Here is a 15,733-nt window from a genome sequence, read left to right on the forward strand (position 1 = left end):
TGGTGGTCCAGTGGTTAGAACTCTGTGCTTTCACTGCCAAGGGCCCAGGTTTAGTTCCTGGTCAGGGAACTAAGATCCCAAAAGCTGTGCAGTGCTGCCAAAAAAAAAAAGAATTTTGATGCCATCTCCTTTTAGTTAACTGTTGCCATCATGCCAGTGGTCTTGCCCCAGTACCATAGTCTATATTTAGTAGACGCTGAATAAAAATTAAATGAGAGAATGCAGTAATGGTGCCTTACTTTGTTGCTGGCCTTGTTTTAGGCAGCAGAATGGAGGAAGGAGGAGGAAGGCACCTCTCTGCCTGTCAGGACAGAATTTGCAGGTATCATTTCCTCTCAGATTCAGCCAAACAAAACCTGGGTACGTGGACACATCTGGATGAAACAGAGGCTGAGAATATCATGGTGCTCCAGGTGGCCCTGTGCCCAGTTAAAAATCAGAATAAGCAAAGGGGAAAGGCGGATGTGGAGGGACACATAGCAATTTCTAGTGCAAGTGATGCACGGACCCTTTAAATAAATGACATGAGAGCCCAAGTGGCAGAATTCACCTATGTCAAAAGACAGCCCAGAAGGAGGCCGTGCTCCTCAAAGCAGTCTTCGGAGAAGTTTGTCGAGTTCCATGAAAGTGTGAAGCTCTGATCTGGGGTTTGACAGGCATGGCAGGTACGAGTAGGCTCTTGCCAACGTGGCTGCTCCCTCCTAGGTCCGCTGGTGAGGTTAGAGCCCCGGCAGGCAGCCTCTCCCCTCCCATCTGTACGACTCGGCACTTGCCGTTCTTCCATGCTGACGGAGCATCCCACACACTTCCCTGCTTTATGTACGGCTGCTCTCCACTTGAATTGTTCCATCTGTTTGTAGATAGGTCTTTATCAACAGATGGCAAGGCCATCTCTAATGAGATACAGAGTATCGTTCAGATCCTTTGCAGTCACTGGGCAGGGCTGGCATTATGTTGAATAAGCTAGCAAGCTTCTGCCCCTGTAGGTACTAAGGCGTCTTCAGCCTTCCTCTGCCCTTCATAGAGGCAACGGAGTCTGTCATGGAGCCATGGCTTTGGGGAAACAGAAGGAGTTCTGGACCATGAGGCAGAAGGCCTGGGTGTAGGTCCTCGGGGCACTCAAGAAATTTATTCTCTCTGGCCGACCATTGGAATGAAAGATCCCTAGATGACCAGTGGGCAACATGCAGAGGGGAGACCAGTCTGGGCTGGACCTCTAACCCTGGCAGTTCACTCATTTTGCAGTTGTGGAAAGTTTTCTTTATCTCTGAGTCATGGTTTTCTCATCTGTAGGGTAGATATAATAATGCACTCCTCAGGCTTTTGGAAATGGAATAAGAATGTACTTAAAGAATGAAGGCAGTCAATAAACGGCTATTATTTTTCTTGCCTCTTTCATCTGTAAACACTGATAATAAAAATACCTTAAATTTGACTGAGTCCAATAGTGAGATTTAGCTTTATTAAAAGTACAGTAAAAAAAAAAAGTACAGTGATTCTGCTGTATTGAAGATCACATTATTCGATCCATCCACAAGATTATATGTCATTGTTCTGAAATCCAAACAATTTTCTGAGTACAGGGCATATCCATTGTAGTAAAAAAAAAAAAAAGAAAGAAAGAAAGAAAAAAAAGCCAAGTCTTTCAAGGCTGCAAGGAAAAAAAAGAAGATAACTCAGGTCAAATTCTCCCATGAGGTCACTAATATTAATGATATCAATTGCTTCCTTTCATTCAATACTGTGATACACACACACACAAAAAAAAATGTTAACAGCAGCTATTTATTTGCCAGTACTGAGAAGAGAGAAGCATGCAGAGATCATGTGTTAAATCAGCTAAGAGATGTCTTTGGAGGAACTTTCAATCAGTCTTTATTCTTTTTTTTAAAACAATATTGGAAAATAAACTGTGTTAGACCAGGACAGTATGTGCCCCCTCGCCATTCAATGCTCCTTCTAATTTGTGTTATAGCACAGAAGCTCTGAGCACAAACATTTTATAATGACTTCCTGATGATGTTCTGGCCTCAGATTCTTTCTTGTGGATGCAAGGGAAATAAACTCAAAAAGTACTTTAAGCTCTTAAATTCTGAATGAGCACAATATAATCAACCCTGAATGCTTCAACTTTCCCTTGAACCTTCTGCTTGATCCACCTACACAGTTATTCCAGGAAATTATCATCATTACCCAGGCTTGGAATCTGGAAATATCTTTACTTATCAGCCTCTTTTATTGACTTCCATTTAAGCAAAAGCAGATCTTTCAACTCTTTTTCTACTTAATCCAAGTTCAAGGCTATTTGTAAGTACCTAATCTGAATGGAGCACCATGTAATCTCCAAAGGGTAGAAAAAACTCAAAACCCTACAGTCTAGCAGGACTGACTAGTATAAGTGCCAAGGGAAAGGTGCAAGTTTAGTAACATGGGGCTTCCGGGAAGAATGATTGCCTCCACACCGGGCTCATCACGACTAGCTTCATCTACAGGGTAAGGTTTTGTATCACAAGTTGCAAAATGTCCACCTGTGAGCCAGATCCTCAGATGGGTTTTATTTGTTCTGTACAGTGTTTTTTGATAAACTGAATTCCTTGTTGCTTAGCCATTAAAGTTTGGGGAGGTTTTCTATTTAAAGTCTATATCCTTCTTCTCTTAAGAGATTGGCGGAGCTGGCATCACTGGTTCACGCTTCCTTCCAGTTACAACCAGCTCAATAGATTGCCCTTGTGAACAGAACAAGCATGCTTCATTTCCCACCAGTCTCTATTGCCCTACGCTTGCCCACTCCAAGTCGAGACATGGAGAAGTGGAGGACAATGCTGTAAAGTGAGGAGGAGCCCTGTGGATGCCCTTGAGCACCAACTAAAGTCTTGTCATTAATACCATAAACCATGGGAACCATCAGAATGTTAAGAGCCATCATTTAGGATGATCAGAGTGCCCCAGGCATCCAGTCTAGAAGGGAAAAGGAAGAAAGGTGGGGGGAAGGCAGGGAAATCTGAAAGGAAGTTGTTATTCCTTAAAGCCCATGTCTCCATTTTTTTTAATTTATTTATTTTATTTTTAGCTGTGCTGGGTCTCCGTTACTGTGAGGGCTTTTCTCTAATTGAGGCAAGCGGGGGCTACTTTTCAGCTATGATGTGTGGGCTTCTCATTGTCGTGGCTTCTCTTGTTGCAGAGCACGGGCTCTAGGGCATACCAGCTTCAGGAGTTGTGGCTTCCCGGCTCGAAAGCACAGGTTCAGTGGATGTGCCACACAAGCTTAGTTACCCTGAGGCATGCGGGGTCTTCTCAGCCCGGGAGGATCCATGTTCCCAATCCATGTTCCCAGCACTGGCAGGCAGGAAGTCCCATCTCTTCACTTTTGACCCCTCTTTCTTAATCCTACATGAAATTCTGTAGACTGAACTGGAAAGAATGCTGCTGCTAAGTTGCTTCAGTCATGTCCGACTCTGTGCAACCCCAGAGACGGCAGCCCACCAGGCTCCCCTGTCCCTGGGATTCTCCAGGCAAGAACACTGGAGCGGGCTGCCATTTCCTTCTCCAATGCATGAAAGTGAAAAGTGGAAGTGAAGTCGCTCAGTCGTGTCCGACTCCTAGCGACCCCATGGACTGCAGCCCACCAGGCTCCTCCATCCATGGGATTTGCCAGGCAAGAGTACTGGAGTGGGTTGCCATTGCCTTCTCCACTGGAAAGTATACTGGACTGTAAGTCAGAAAACTGGGCTCCAGTTACAGGTCTGCCCTTTCTAGCTAGCATAGTACATGGGCAAGATTTGGGCTTTGTAGACCTCCCTTTGCTCATGGTGAAATGGCCATGAGGGTAACTTTGACCTCCCAGGATGATGGTGGGGATTAAGCATGACAATATTTTGGACAGTCTTCATGGACTTTGTTACCACTCCCTCCTGACTTCATTTCTGCAAATTTCTCCATGTCAGCAGGCTCACCCCCATCTGTTTCTTATTGATCAGCTTTGACTTTATTCAAGCTCAGATTCCTCCTGAGCCTCTTGTTTTTGTCTTCTTAGTTGGGGCTTAAAGTCAGGATTTCATGGTCGAAAGAACTGGAGGGACAATGAAGGGCCCCCTACTTGCTGTAGCCAACTCCCCTCTAGCCTCTCCTTGAATCCCTCCAGGGACGGGGCCCTCACTCCTTACTATGACTATTCATTTTTTTACTGAAACCCTGTCATTTTAACCCACTTGTTCTAGTAACTGAGTGCTCTTTCAGCAAACAGAGCAAGTCCGCTGTTTCTTTGCCAGAAAAGCTCTCTTGTTCTTGGAAGACGGTTATGCAGTCATCTCCCATACTACTGGATCTTCCTCTTCAGGTGAAATTTACAGTTTCTCCAGTGTATTCTTTTTCAAGTCCCCTCTCCCAGCCTGAAGTTCTGCCCAACTTGTACCATCTTTCCATACCAGCTGCTTGTCCCCTCCCTCCCGTCCTTATCCAGCTGTCATGCCCTTAGGACCTTTGATCTCATTTCACCCTGGATTACGCATTAAAAAAGCACCCATAAATTGTATCGAGCAGCCTCAGCTGCATGCAACAAATTCTGGTAAATTCTCTTTTCATATTTATTCTGTTAACAAATATTTTTCTAATTTTCCTTGTTATGGCTTCTTAGAAACACCTGTCATTTAAAAGTGAACATTTAGTTTCCAAATACATGGGGTTTTTAAAGTATTAATTTTGATATTAATTTTTCATTTTGACATTAATTCTCATTTAAATGCTTTCTTCTCTGCAATCACCTCCTGTGTTTTATCAGTCTTCTAACATTATTGAGGTTTTCAATGGCTAAGTCAAAGATCTCCCTTGGTAAATGTCACACTGCACTTAATAATAAATGTGGGCTATTTTCAAACATATTTTGATATTGACTTCTGGCATAACTCCACAGTGATAAGAGAACCGACTCTGTATGATTTCAGTACCTTTAGACCATGAAACTTTGCACCTTGTTTTATGTCCCTGAATATGTTCCTGTGTCTCCTAGTTTATAGTCTATGGGAACTTGAATAGAATTTGTATTCTACTGTCATGTGAAAACTGTATAAATCCCTATAAATTATGTCAAATTGGTTCATGGTGCTTTTCAGGTCTACTATATCCTTCTAACTTTTCTGTATATTCATTATATTAATTTTTGAGAGTTTGGTAGTGAAACTCCAACTAAAGATCTTAATTTAACTACTTAAAAAATAAATTATAATACATTCTACCTGCTATGCAGGAAACCCAGGTTTGATCCCTGGGTCAGGAAGATCCCCTGGCAAAGGGAATGGCAACCCACTCCAGTATTCTTGCCTGGAGAATTCCATGGACAGAAGAGCCTGTCGGGTTCCTGTCCATGGGGCCCCAAAGAGTAGGACATGGTTGAGTGACTTTCACTTTCACTTTTCATAGTGGAACTATATGTAACTTTGTTCTGTATTTTCCAAGTCTCCTGTAAATGTGTTATCATAGTAGGCAAAACACTCTCTGACATAAATCACAGCAGGATCCTCTATGACCTACCTCCCAGAATATTGGAAATAAAAGCAAAAGTAAACAAAGTGAAAAGAAAGTGAAGTCGCTCAGTTATGCCTGACTCTTTGCGACCCCATGGATAGTAGCCTGCACCAAGCTCCTCCGTCCATGGGATTTTCAAGGCAAGAGTACTGGAGTGGGTTGCCATTCCCTTCTCCAGGGAATCTTCCCAATCCAGAGATTGAACCCAGGTCTCTCACATTGTAGACAGACGCTTTACTGTCTGAGCCACAAATGGGAGTTAATTAAAATTAAAAGCTTCTGCACAACAAAGGAAACTATAAGCAAAGTGAAAAGACAGCCTTCAGAATGGGAGAAAATAATAGCAAATAAAGCAACTGACAAACAACTAATCTCAAAAATATACAAGCAACTCCTGAAGCTCAATTCCAGAAAAATAAATGACCCAATCAAAAAATGGGCCAAAGAGCTAAACAGACAGTTCTCCAAAGAAGACATACAGATGGCTAACAAACATGAAAAGATGCTCAACATCACTCATTATCAGAGAAATGCAAATCAAAACCACAATGAGGTACCATTCCAGGCCAGTCAGAACCGCTGTGATCCAAAAGTCTACAAGCAATAAACGCTGGAGAGGGTGTGGAGAAAAGGGAACCCTCTTACACTGTTGGTGGGAATGCAAACTAGTACAGCCACTATGGAGAACAGTGTGGAGATTCCTTAAAACACTGGAAATAGAACTGCCTTATGACCCAGCAATCCCACTGCTGGGCATACACACTGAGGAAACCAGAAGGGAAAGAGACACGTGTACCCCAATGTTCATCGCAGCACTGTTTATAATAGCCAGGACATGGAAGCAACCTAGATGTCCATCAGCAGAGGAATGGATAAGAAAGCTGTGGTACATATACACAATGGAGTATTACTCAGCCATTAAAAAGAATACATTTGAATCAGTTCTAATGAGGTGGATGAAACTGGAGCCTATTATACAGAGGGAAGTAAGCCAGAAAGAAAAACACCAATACAGTATACTAACGCATATATGTGGAATTTAGAAAGATGGTAATGATAACCCTGTATGCGAGACAGCAAAAAGAGACACAGATGTATAGAACAGTCTTTTGGACTCTGCGGGAGAGGGAGAGGGTGGGATGATTTGGGAGAATGGCATTGAAACATGTATAATATCATATAAGAAACGAATCGCCAGTCCAGATTCGATGCATGATACAGGATGCTTGGGGCTGGTGCACTGGGATGACCCAGAGGGATGGTACAGGGAGGGAGGTGGGAGCGGGGTTCAGGATGGGGAACACGTGCATACCTGTGGCGGATTCATGTTGATGTATGGCAAAACCAATACAATATTGTAAAGTAAATAAAATAAAATAAAAATAAAAAAAAAGAAAGAAAAACAAAACACCCTTAGCCCACCTCCACCTGCAACCACATTTGCCTCTCCCTCCCTTAATTCAAACTTCTCACATTCCATGCTGTACACTGGGCCATTTGTCTAAGATAAGAGTTGATGATTCAAGGGTCATTGATGGAGCCCTATTTTGCTATACTCATACTGTTGAACGTTTTTGAGTACTTATGACAGGTCAGCCCCTGTACTAAAGTGTACGTTCCATGTCATCTCATTGAATCTTCAGACTCCCATAGAAAGGCAGCACCTAGAGAGTATGTGAGGACAAGGTTAGGGAGGCATGCGGTCAAGGTGGTATTCAAGAATAACAAACCTCTTTCCCTCTTTCACAGTTGGGGAGAGGGAGGCTTTGCAGATGAACAGCTCAAGTGGCAGGGCTGGGATCAAACCCAGGCAGTCTGGCTCAGAGCCTGTGAGCCTCATCATCGCCTCAGGCCTCCTCTCAGCAACTTTGTCTAATGCCTGTTTCTGAGTGTCTTTTCATTTGTTTATTTGTTGCATAATTACTTTAGGGCTTTCACAGGATTTAATAGAAAGTGTAATTACTGTAATCATTACTGTAATGCATGAAAGCTTCTTTCTTTCCCCCTGCTTCTTTCAATAAAAGTCTATAAAGCCATAGGCTGGCCACTACCACCTTCAGGAAGGTTTCTAATAGAGGATATTAGGGGGTGATCCCGAGACAGGTAGATATGTTCAAGCCCTAAGCATTGCAATGCATTTCCCCATCTCTTCTCATCCACCTTTTATACTCTATTTTTGTTCATAGCACTTATTTTATAATACATGATATAATTCACTTATTTATTTTTTTAAATATCTGTCTCCTTTAGCTAGAATGTAAACTCCATGAGGGCAAAAATGTTGTGTTTTATCTGCTGCTGCATCCTCAGCTTGCCCCGGAATAGGAACACAATAAATAGAAGCTGAATGAAGGATACAGCAATAAGGAAGTTCATTATCTTTTGAGCATGGGCCTTTGACCTTGGAGGTTTGTTATTCTTGACTACCACCTTGACCACATGCCTCCCTCATCTTGTCCTCACACACTCCAGTTAACGTCCCCTAAGCCTCAGCTCAGCAGGGCTTAGATTTCTGCCAGAGCCTTAGCTGTTCCTTGAGGCCCACATGCCCCTCCTCTGTGCTTCCTTGACACCCTGTGTTTGTCTCTGTCAATGTCCTTCCTGCTTTGCATTCCAGCAGCCCCCACTTGCAGACAGACCTCTCCTCCCCACCCTAAGCTCTTCTCTTATTCATGTTTGTTTCCCAGCACTCAACACAGTGCCTGGCGTAGACTTGGTGCTCAGTAAATAGTTAATTGGTGAATTTGGACTTCCCTGGAGGCCCAGGGGTTAAGAATCTACCTTGCAAAGCAGAGGATGTGGGTTCAATCCCTGATTGGGGAACTAAGATTCCACATGCCACAGAGCAACTAAATGTGTGAGCGCCACAAGTAGAGAGTCCTGTGCCATGATGAAAGATCTCTCATGACGCAAGGAAAATCCCTCGTGCCGCAACTAAGACCCAACGCAGCCAAAGAAATACGTGTGTGTGTGTGTGTTAGGCACTCAGTCACATCTGACTCTTTGCAACTCCATGGACTGTAGCTCGCCAGACTCCTCTGTCCATGGAATTCTCCAGACAAGAATACTAGAATACTGGAGTGAGTAGCCATTCCCTTCTCCAGGGGATCTTCCAAACCCAGGGATCAAACCCCAGTCTTCTGTATTGCAGGCAGATTCTTTACTGTCTGAGCCACCAGGGAAGCCCAAATGTGTGTGTGTGTGTGTGTTTAAATTAATTAGTGAATGAAAAATATTATTTTTCAAAATGGAGCTTTGGAATCACAAGGAAAGGCACTAACTAGCTCTGAGTGTATTTAAGAATCAGAACTCAGTTGTTTATTGGAATTTAACTGGTATTTAAATTTACTGGTATTTAACTTGTATTTACTGAGTGCACGTTATATGCCAGGTCCTGTTCTAGTAATAGGGGACATCAGTGAACAAAACAGAAATGCCCGCTATGAAATATTCTAATGGGAGGAGAGAGAAGATCATGGATATGATGAATAAATGAGTTAGGGTATGTTGGGAGAGATGTGTGCTAGAGAGGAACGGTGAAAGCAGGCCAGGACAAGGGGGTTAGGAGTAGGGGCAGAAGGTGGGATTATCAATAGGGTGGCCAGGAAAAGTTCAATTTTCAAAGGTCTTGCTACCAAAGAGAAGACTGCAGAAGCCTTCCAGAAATATTTGCTGCTTTCCTACAGTAAGCAAGGCACTCCGTGGAAGCCTGAGAATTCCAAAATAGAGCTCAGACACTGGTGAGAAGACTGCCGTATCAACCAGAGTATAATAAATGTGAGCGTCTGGAAATAAAATGGGACACCAGCAGGTTCTGTGAATAGAACAAACTGGCTTTCAAAATGCTATGTAGATATCACCCTGGCCAATGTCATCCCCTCTCTCCCTGTTCTTTGCTACATTGCCGCATAGCCTGTAAAATTGCTTCCAGTGCTAGGATGATAACTCTGAACTGTGTCCATTCATTTGGAAGAGTTATAAAGTGTAGTTCTTCAGGGTTGTAGGATCCTTAAGGGTGGCGGGGATGTGTTGGTCTAGAAGCGGTGGTTTGTCTGCTCCACGGTAGTAACATAAACTAGTGCTGCTGATCTGGAGTTCTGGAGGAGAAAGGCCCAGGTGGGCCAGGAAGAAGTTAGATTGCAGTTGAACCACCTGTTGACACTTCTCATCATTGGGCCCTTCGGACCTGGAAAAAAGCCAGACTTGGAGCCACATGACCCCTGCAGATGTCACGCTACTGTTGACACATTCCTCGCCACATTCCTCGCCACATCTGCTTCCATCAGGGACCTTTCAAACACAACAGCCCGACTCTAGAGCACGCTGGGTCCATCCACAGCACTTTCATGGCCAATAAGGCCTCCAGTTGGGAGCAAGACTATGCCCTGGTTATGAGAGCCAATGTCCAGTTCCCATTTCTAGAACAGTCAGCTTTTTCCTCTGTTTCTCATCTATTGAATTGTTTTCACTGGGTTCAGTGCCTTATTAGCTCATGAACCAGCATAAATTTGGATCCTTGTCCTGGCCTCTGTCCAACAGCTGTCTGAGCAGAAACGTTTTCAGCTCTGCAGCTAACAGAGAATCCTGTTGATTCTTGAATAAATTACCCACAGAGCTGATGTGTGCTGCTGATTGGATGAATTTAATTCATAATGGTCGTTTCCCTATAAAAGGTCTGAGTCTTGCTTGGAAGTTGACTTCCTTCAGACTTCCCTGGTGGCTCAGATGGTAAAGCGTCTGTCTACAATGCGGGTTCAATCCCTGGGTTGGGAAAATCCCCTGGAGAAGGAAATGGCAATCCACTGGAAAATTCTGCCTGGAAAATCCCATGGACAGAGGAGCCTGGTAGACTACAGTCCATGGGGTCACAAAGAGTCAGACACGACTGAACGACTTCACTTTCTTTTCTTTCACTTTCTTGCTTGGAAGTTACAGAAGTGTAAAATCGATCCACGTTTGAAATCTAATGAAGGAGAATCTATTAAGTGGAAGTCTTGTTCAGTGCCCTCTTAGCCTGGGTTCCCCAAAAAGTAGAGCCTGAGACAAAGTTTAAGTGCAGATACTTACTTCACTGGTGAACGGAGCCAAGGAACAGGCGTGGGGGTGTTGCAGGAAGGGGGATCCCTTCTAGGGCCCGAGAGTGGGCTTTTATCTAACAATTGGAAATCAATTGTCTGAGGCGACACATGACCTGACAAAGCAAGAGAATTTATTGGGAAGGGCCGCCTAGGTGGAGAGCAGTCAGGTAAGGGAACCCAGGAGAACTGCTCTGCCACACGGCTCTCAGTCTCAGGTTTTATGGTGATGGGATTTGTTTCCGGGTGTCCTCTGGCCAATGACTCTGACTCAGGGTCCTTCCTGGTGGGGCACTCATTGCTAAGCCAGGATGGGTGCCAGCAAGATTCTGGGAGGTAGAAGGACAGGTGGCATTTCCTTTTGACTTTTCCCGAACCTTCCAGTTGGTGGTGGCTTATTAGTTCCGTGTTCCTTACCCGGACCTCCTGTCATGAAATAATTCATGCAGATGGTTTGCTGTGGTGCCCAGCCAGGGTGGGTGGTCTCAGTCAGTATGCTTCCCCTAACAGAGGCAGGTGGAGGGAGGCAGGGAAGGAGGAGGAGCCAGTGCAGAGATGGGTCACGGAGCCCAGCCCCAGTAATGGCTACAGGTTGCTGGATTCCATGGAAAGCTCAAGCCACTATATGAAATACAGCACAGAAATTTCTGTCCAGGGAAAGAGGAGAAGCCTCCACCTACTGGCTTCCAGCAACCACGGGCCATAGTTTCTCTCCAAAGATTATTACCTCCCCTACCTTTAGGGCTATATATGCATGAATACCAAGCAGGTTCTTGGGGTGCCTGCCTCTGTGTCAGCTGAGGAGCTTCAGATGGAGAGAGACAGACACTGAGGTGAAGCAAGGTCCTCAAGTTGCAAACCACGTGAAGCTGATCAGAACCCACACAAAACTGATCACTGCAACAGGAGGTGGAGTAAGAGGTGTCATACTAAACACCAGCAAACAAAACAAGGGACAGTATATCTTCATCATGATTGATAACCCAGTCATCCTTTATACAAAATCTCCTTTCTTGGAGACAGTAAGGTCCAGATTTACCAGTGCTTGTTGTTGTTGGTCAATCACTAAGTTGTGTCCCATGGATTGCAGCATGCCAGGTTTCCCTATCCTCCACTATCTCCTGGACTTTGCTCAGATTCGTGTCCATTGATATCTAGCCATCTCATTCTGTGCTTCCCTCTTCTCCTTTTGCCTTCAATCTTTCCCAACATGAGACCCAAGTAGGGTTTCAATGAAGCCCAAGTAGGGTCCCACTGAAACCCAAGTAGGGTCCTGTGGAACACTCCTCCTGGATACAAATCCTTTCTGTGTCCATCACCTGCCCTCTTTCTTGTTTGCTGGAAATAGGCTTCATTCAGCCTCCTTGACCTTCCCTGAGTTCCAAAGGGCAGATTCAATCAGTTGCTCATCAAGGAAGGGAGGGAATGCAGAAACAAAGGAGGAGCAGTCAAGAAACAATAGTGCAGCCTTGGGACGGAGTCTTGGTTCCTCCTTAAGGAATAGACATGTGATACCTTGAGTTCTTCCCAGGAATCATGGTGCCCCACCCAGGCAGAGAATGATTCTTCCCGCACAAAAATCCTGGAGCACCACCCTGTTGCCTCACCACCAACCAATCAGAAGGGAGGCACTTCAGTTCAATTCAGTTCAGTCGCTCAGTCATGTCCCACTCTTTGTGACCCCATTAATTGCAGCACACCAGGCCTCCCTGTCCATCACCAACTCCCGGAGTTCACTCAGACTCACATCCATCAAGTCTGTGATGACATCCAGCCATCTCATCCTCTGTTGTCCCCTTCTCCTCCTGCCCCCAATCCCTCCCAGCATCAGAGTCTTTTCCAATGAGTGAACTCTTCACATGAGGTGGCCAAAGTACTGGAGTTTCAGCTTTAGCATCATTCCTTCCAAAGAACATCAGGACTGATTTACTTTAGAATGGACTGGTTGGATCTCCTTACAGTCCATGGGACTCTAAAGAGTCTTCTCCAACACTACAGTTCAAAAGCATCAATTCTTCGGCGCTCAGCTTTCTTCACAGTCCAAATCTCACATCCATACATGACTACTGGATAAACCATAGCCTTGACTAGATGGACCTTTGTTGGCAAAGTAATGTCTCTGCTTTTGAATATGCTACCTAGGTTGGTCATAACTTTCCTTCCAAGGAGTAAGCGTCTTTTAATTTCATGGATGCAGTCACCATCTGCAGTGATTTTGGAACCCCAAAAAATAAAGTCTGCCACTGTTTCCACTGTTTCCCCATCTATTTCCCATGAAGTGATGGGACCGGATGCCATGATCTTCGTTTTCTGAATGTTGAGCTTTAAGCCAACTTTTTCACTCTCCTCTTTTACTTTCATCAAGAGGCTTTTTAGTTCCTCTTCACTTTCTGCCATATGGGTGGTGTCATCTGCATATCTGAAGTTATTGATATTTCTCCCGGCAATCTTCATTCCAGCTTGTGCTTCTTCCAGCCCAGCGTTTCTCATGATGTACTCTGCATATAAGTTAAATAAGCAGGGTGACAATATACAGCCTTGATGTACTCCTTTTCCTATATGGAACCAGTCTGTTGTTCCATGTCCAGTTCTAACTATTGCTTCCTGACCTGCATATAGGTTTCTCAAGAGGCAGGTCAGGTGGTCTTGTATTCCCATCTCTTTCAGAATTTTCCACAGTTTCTTGTGACCCACGCAGTCAAAGGCTTTGGCATAGTCAATAAAGCAGAAATAGATGTTTTTCTGGAACTCTCTTGCTTTTTCCATGATCCAGCAGATGTTGGCAATTTGATCTCTGCTTCCTCTGCCTTTTCTAGAACCAGCCTGAACAACTGGAAGTTCACGGTTCACGTATTGCTGAAGCCTGGCTTGGAGAATTTTGAGCATTACTTTACTAGTGTGTGAGATGAGTGCAATTATGCAGTAGTTTGAGCATTCTTTGGCATTGCCTTTCTTTGGGATTGGAATGAAAACTGACCTTTTCCAGTCCTGTGGCCACTGCTGAGTTTTGCAAATTTGCTGGCATATTGAGTGCAGCACTTTCACAGCATCATCTTTCAGGATTTGAAATAGCTTAACTGGAATTACATCACCTCCACTAGCTTTGTTTACAGTGATGCTTTCTAAGGCCCACTTGACTTCACATTCCAGGATGTCCGGCTCTAGGTCAGTGATCACACCATCGTGATTATCTGGGTTGTGAAGATCTTTTTTGTACAGTTCTTCTGTGTATTCTTGCCACCTCTTCTTGATATCTTCTGTTTCTGTTAGGTCCATACCATTTCTGTCCTTTATTGAGCCCATCTTTGAATGAAATGTTCCCTCTGTATCTCTAATTTTCTTGAAGAGATGTCTGGTCTTTCCCATTCTGTTGTTTTCCTCTATTTCTTTGCATTGATCGCTGAAGAAGGCTTTCTTATCTCTTCTTGCTATTCTTTGGAACTCTGCATTCAGATGCTTATATCTTTCCTTTTCTCCTTTGCTGTTCACTTCTCTTCTTTTCACAGCTATTTGTAAGGCCTCCCCAGACAGCCATTTTGCTTTTTTGCATTTCTTTTCCATGGGGATGGTCTTGATCCCTGTCTCCTGTACAATGTCACAAACCTCCATCCATAGTTCATCAGGCACTCTATCTATCGGATCTAGTCCCTTAAATCTATTTCTCACTTCCACTGTATAATCATAAGGGATTTGATTTAGGTCATACCTGAATGGTCTAGTGGTTTTCCTACTTTCTTCAATTTAAGTCTGAATTTGCCAATAAGGAGTTCATGATCTGAGCCACAGTCAGCTCCCAGTCTTGTTTTTGCTGACTGTATAGTGCTTTTCCATCTTTGGCTGCAAAGAATATAATCAATCTGATTTTGGTGTTGACCATCTGGTGATCCAAGTATAGAGTCTTCTCTTGTGTTGTTGGAAGAGGGTGTTTGTTATGACCAGTGTGTTCTCTTGGCAAAACTCTATTAGTCTTTGCCCTGCTTCATTCCGTATTCCAAGGCCAAATTTGCCTGTTACCCCAGGTGTTTCTTGACTTCCTACTTTTGCATTCCAGTCCCCTGTAATGAAAAGGACATCTTTTTTGGGTGTTAGTTCTAAAATGTCTTGTAGGTCTTCATAGAACTGTTCAACTTCAGCTTCTTCAGTGTTACTGGTTGGGGCATAGACTTGGATTACTGGGATATTGAATGGTTTGCCTTGGAAACGAACTGAGATCATTCTGTCATTTTTGAGATTGCATCCAAGTACTGCATTTCGGACTCTTTTGTTGACCATGATGGCTACTCCATTTCTTCTAAGGGATTCCTGCCCTCAGTAGTAATATAATGGTCATCTGAGTTAAATTCACCCATTCAGGTCCATTTTAGTTCACTGATTCCTAGAATGTCGACGTTCACTCTTGCCATCTCCTGTTTGACCACTTCCAATTTGCCTTGATTCATGGACCTAACATTCCAGCTTCCTATGCAATATTGCCCTTTACAGCATCGGACCTTGCTTCTTCCCCAGTCACATCCACAGCTGGGTATTCTTTTTGCTTTGGCTCCATCCCTTCATTCTTTCTGGAGTTATTTCTCCACTGATCTCCAGTAGCATGTTGGGCACCTACCGACCTGGGGAGTTCCTCTTTTAGTATCCTATCATTTTGCCTTTTCATACTGTCCATGGGGTTCTCAAGGCTTAGAAATATCCAATAAAAGCACCAGATACTTTGGACTATTTAACTCGTTATAGTCCACCTTGTGCCAGGAAAGGCCCACAGTTGTTTGCATACCATCCATTTGTGCAGGACTCTGCTGGGATCCCTATGCTAAACCTGGTCAGGTGACTACTGCTTGTAGCAAAAGCATAGGAATGGTATCAGTAAAACGTTTGATATACATCAGATTTGTTTGATGGCTGCTACTGACATTTTCTCCCAAGAAAAATTCCCCTCACCAACTCCAATTATAAGTCCTTAATTACTGCTTCCCCACCACGCACTGCTAAAGAATTCTATAAATTTCCACCCACTTTGGCACCCTTGTGCTTCTTCCCTTTTGACCTCTTAACACATTTCACATTTCCTTACCTGTGCCTGGGGAAAAAAAAAAAGCTTAATCATCCTCATTTTTCCAAACCTGTCAAATACACAACTTTTA

The 15,733-nt window shown here is 43.9% G+C and overlaps 1 protein-coding gene across 2 annotated transcripts in view; it reads left to right on the top strand.

Moving 5' to 3' along the window:
- RCAN2 (regulator of calcineurin 2) overlaps positions 1-15,733 on the top strand; it is a 285,892-nt gene that overhangs the window by 194,399 nt on the left and 75,760 nt on the right. The gene's annotated exons all lie outside the window — the stretch shown is intronic.

Source organism: Bubalus kerabau, chromosome 3 (assembly GCF_029407905.1).
Source record: "Bubalus kerabau isolate K-KA32 ecotype Philippines breed swamp buffalo chromosome 3, PCC_UOA_SB_1v2, whole genome shotgun sequence".
NCBI lineage: Eukaryota > Metazoa > Chordata > Mammalia > Artiodactyla > Bovidae > Bubalus > Bubalus kerabau.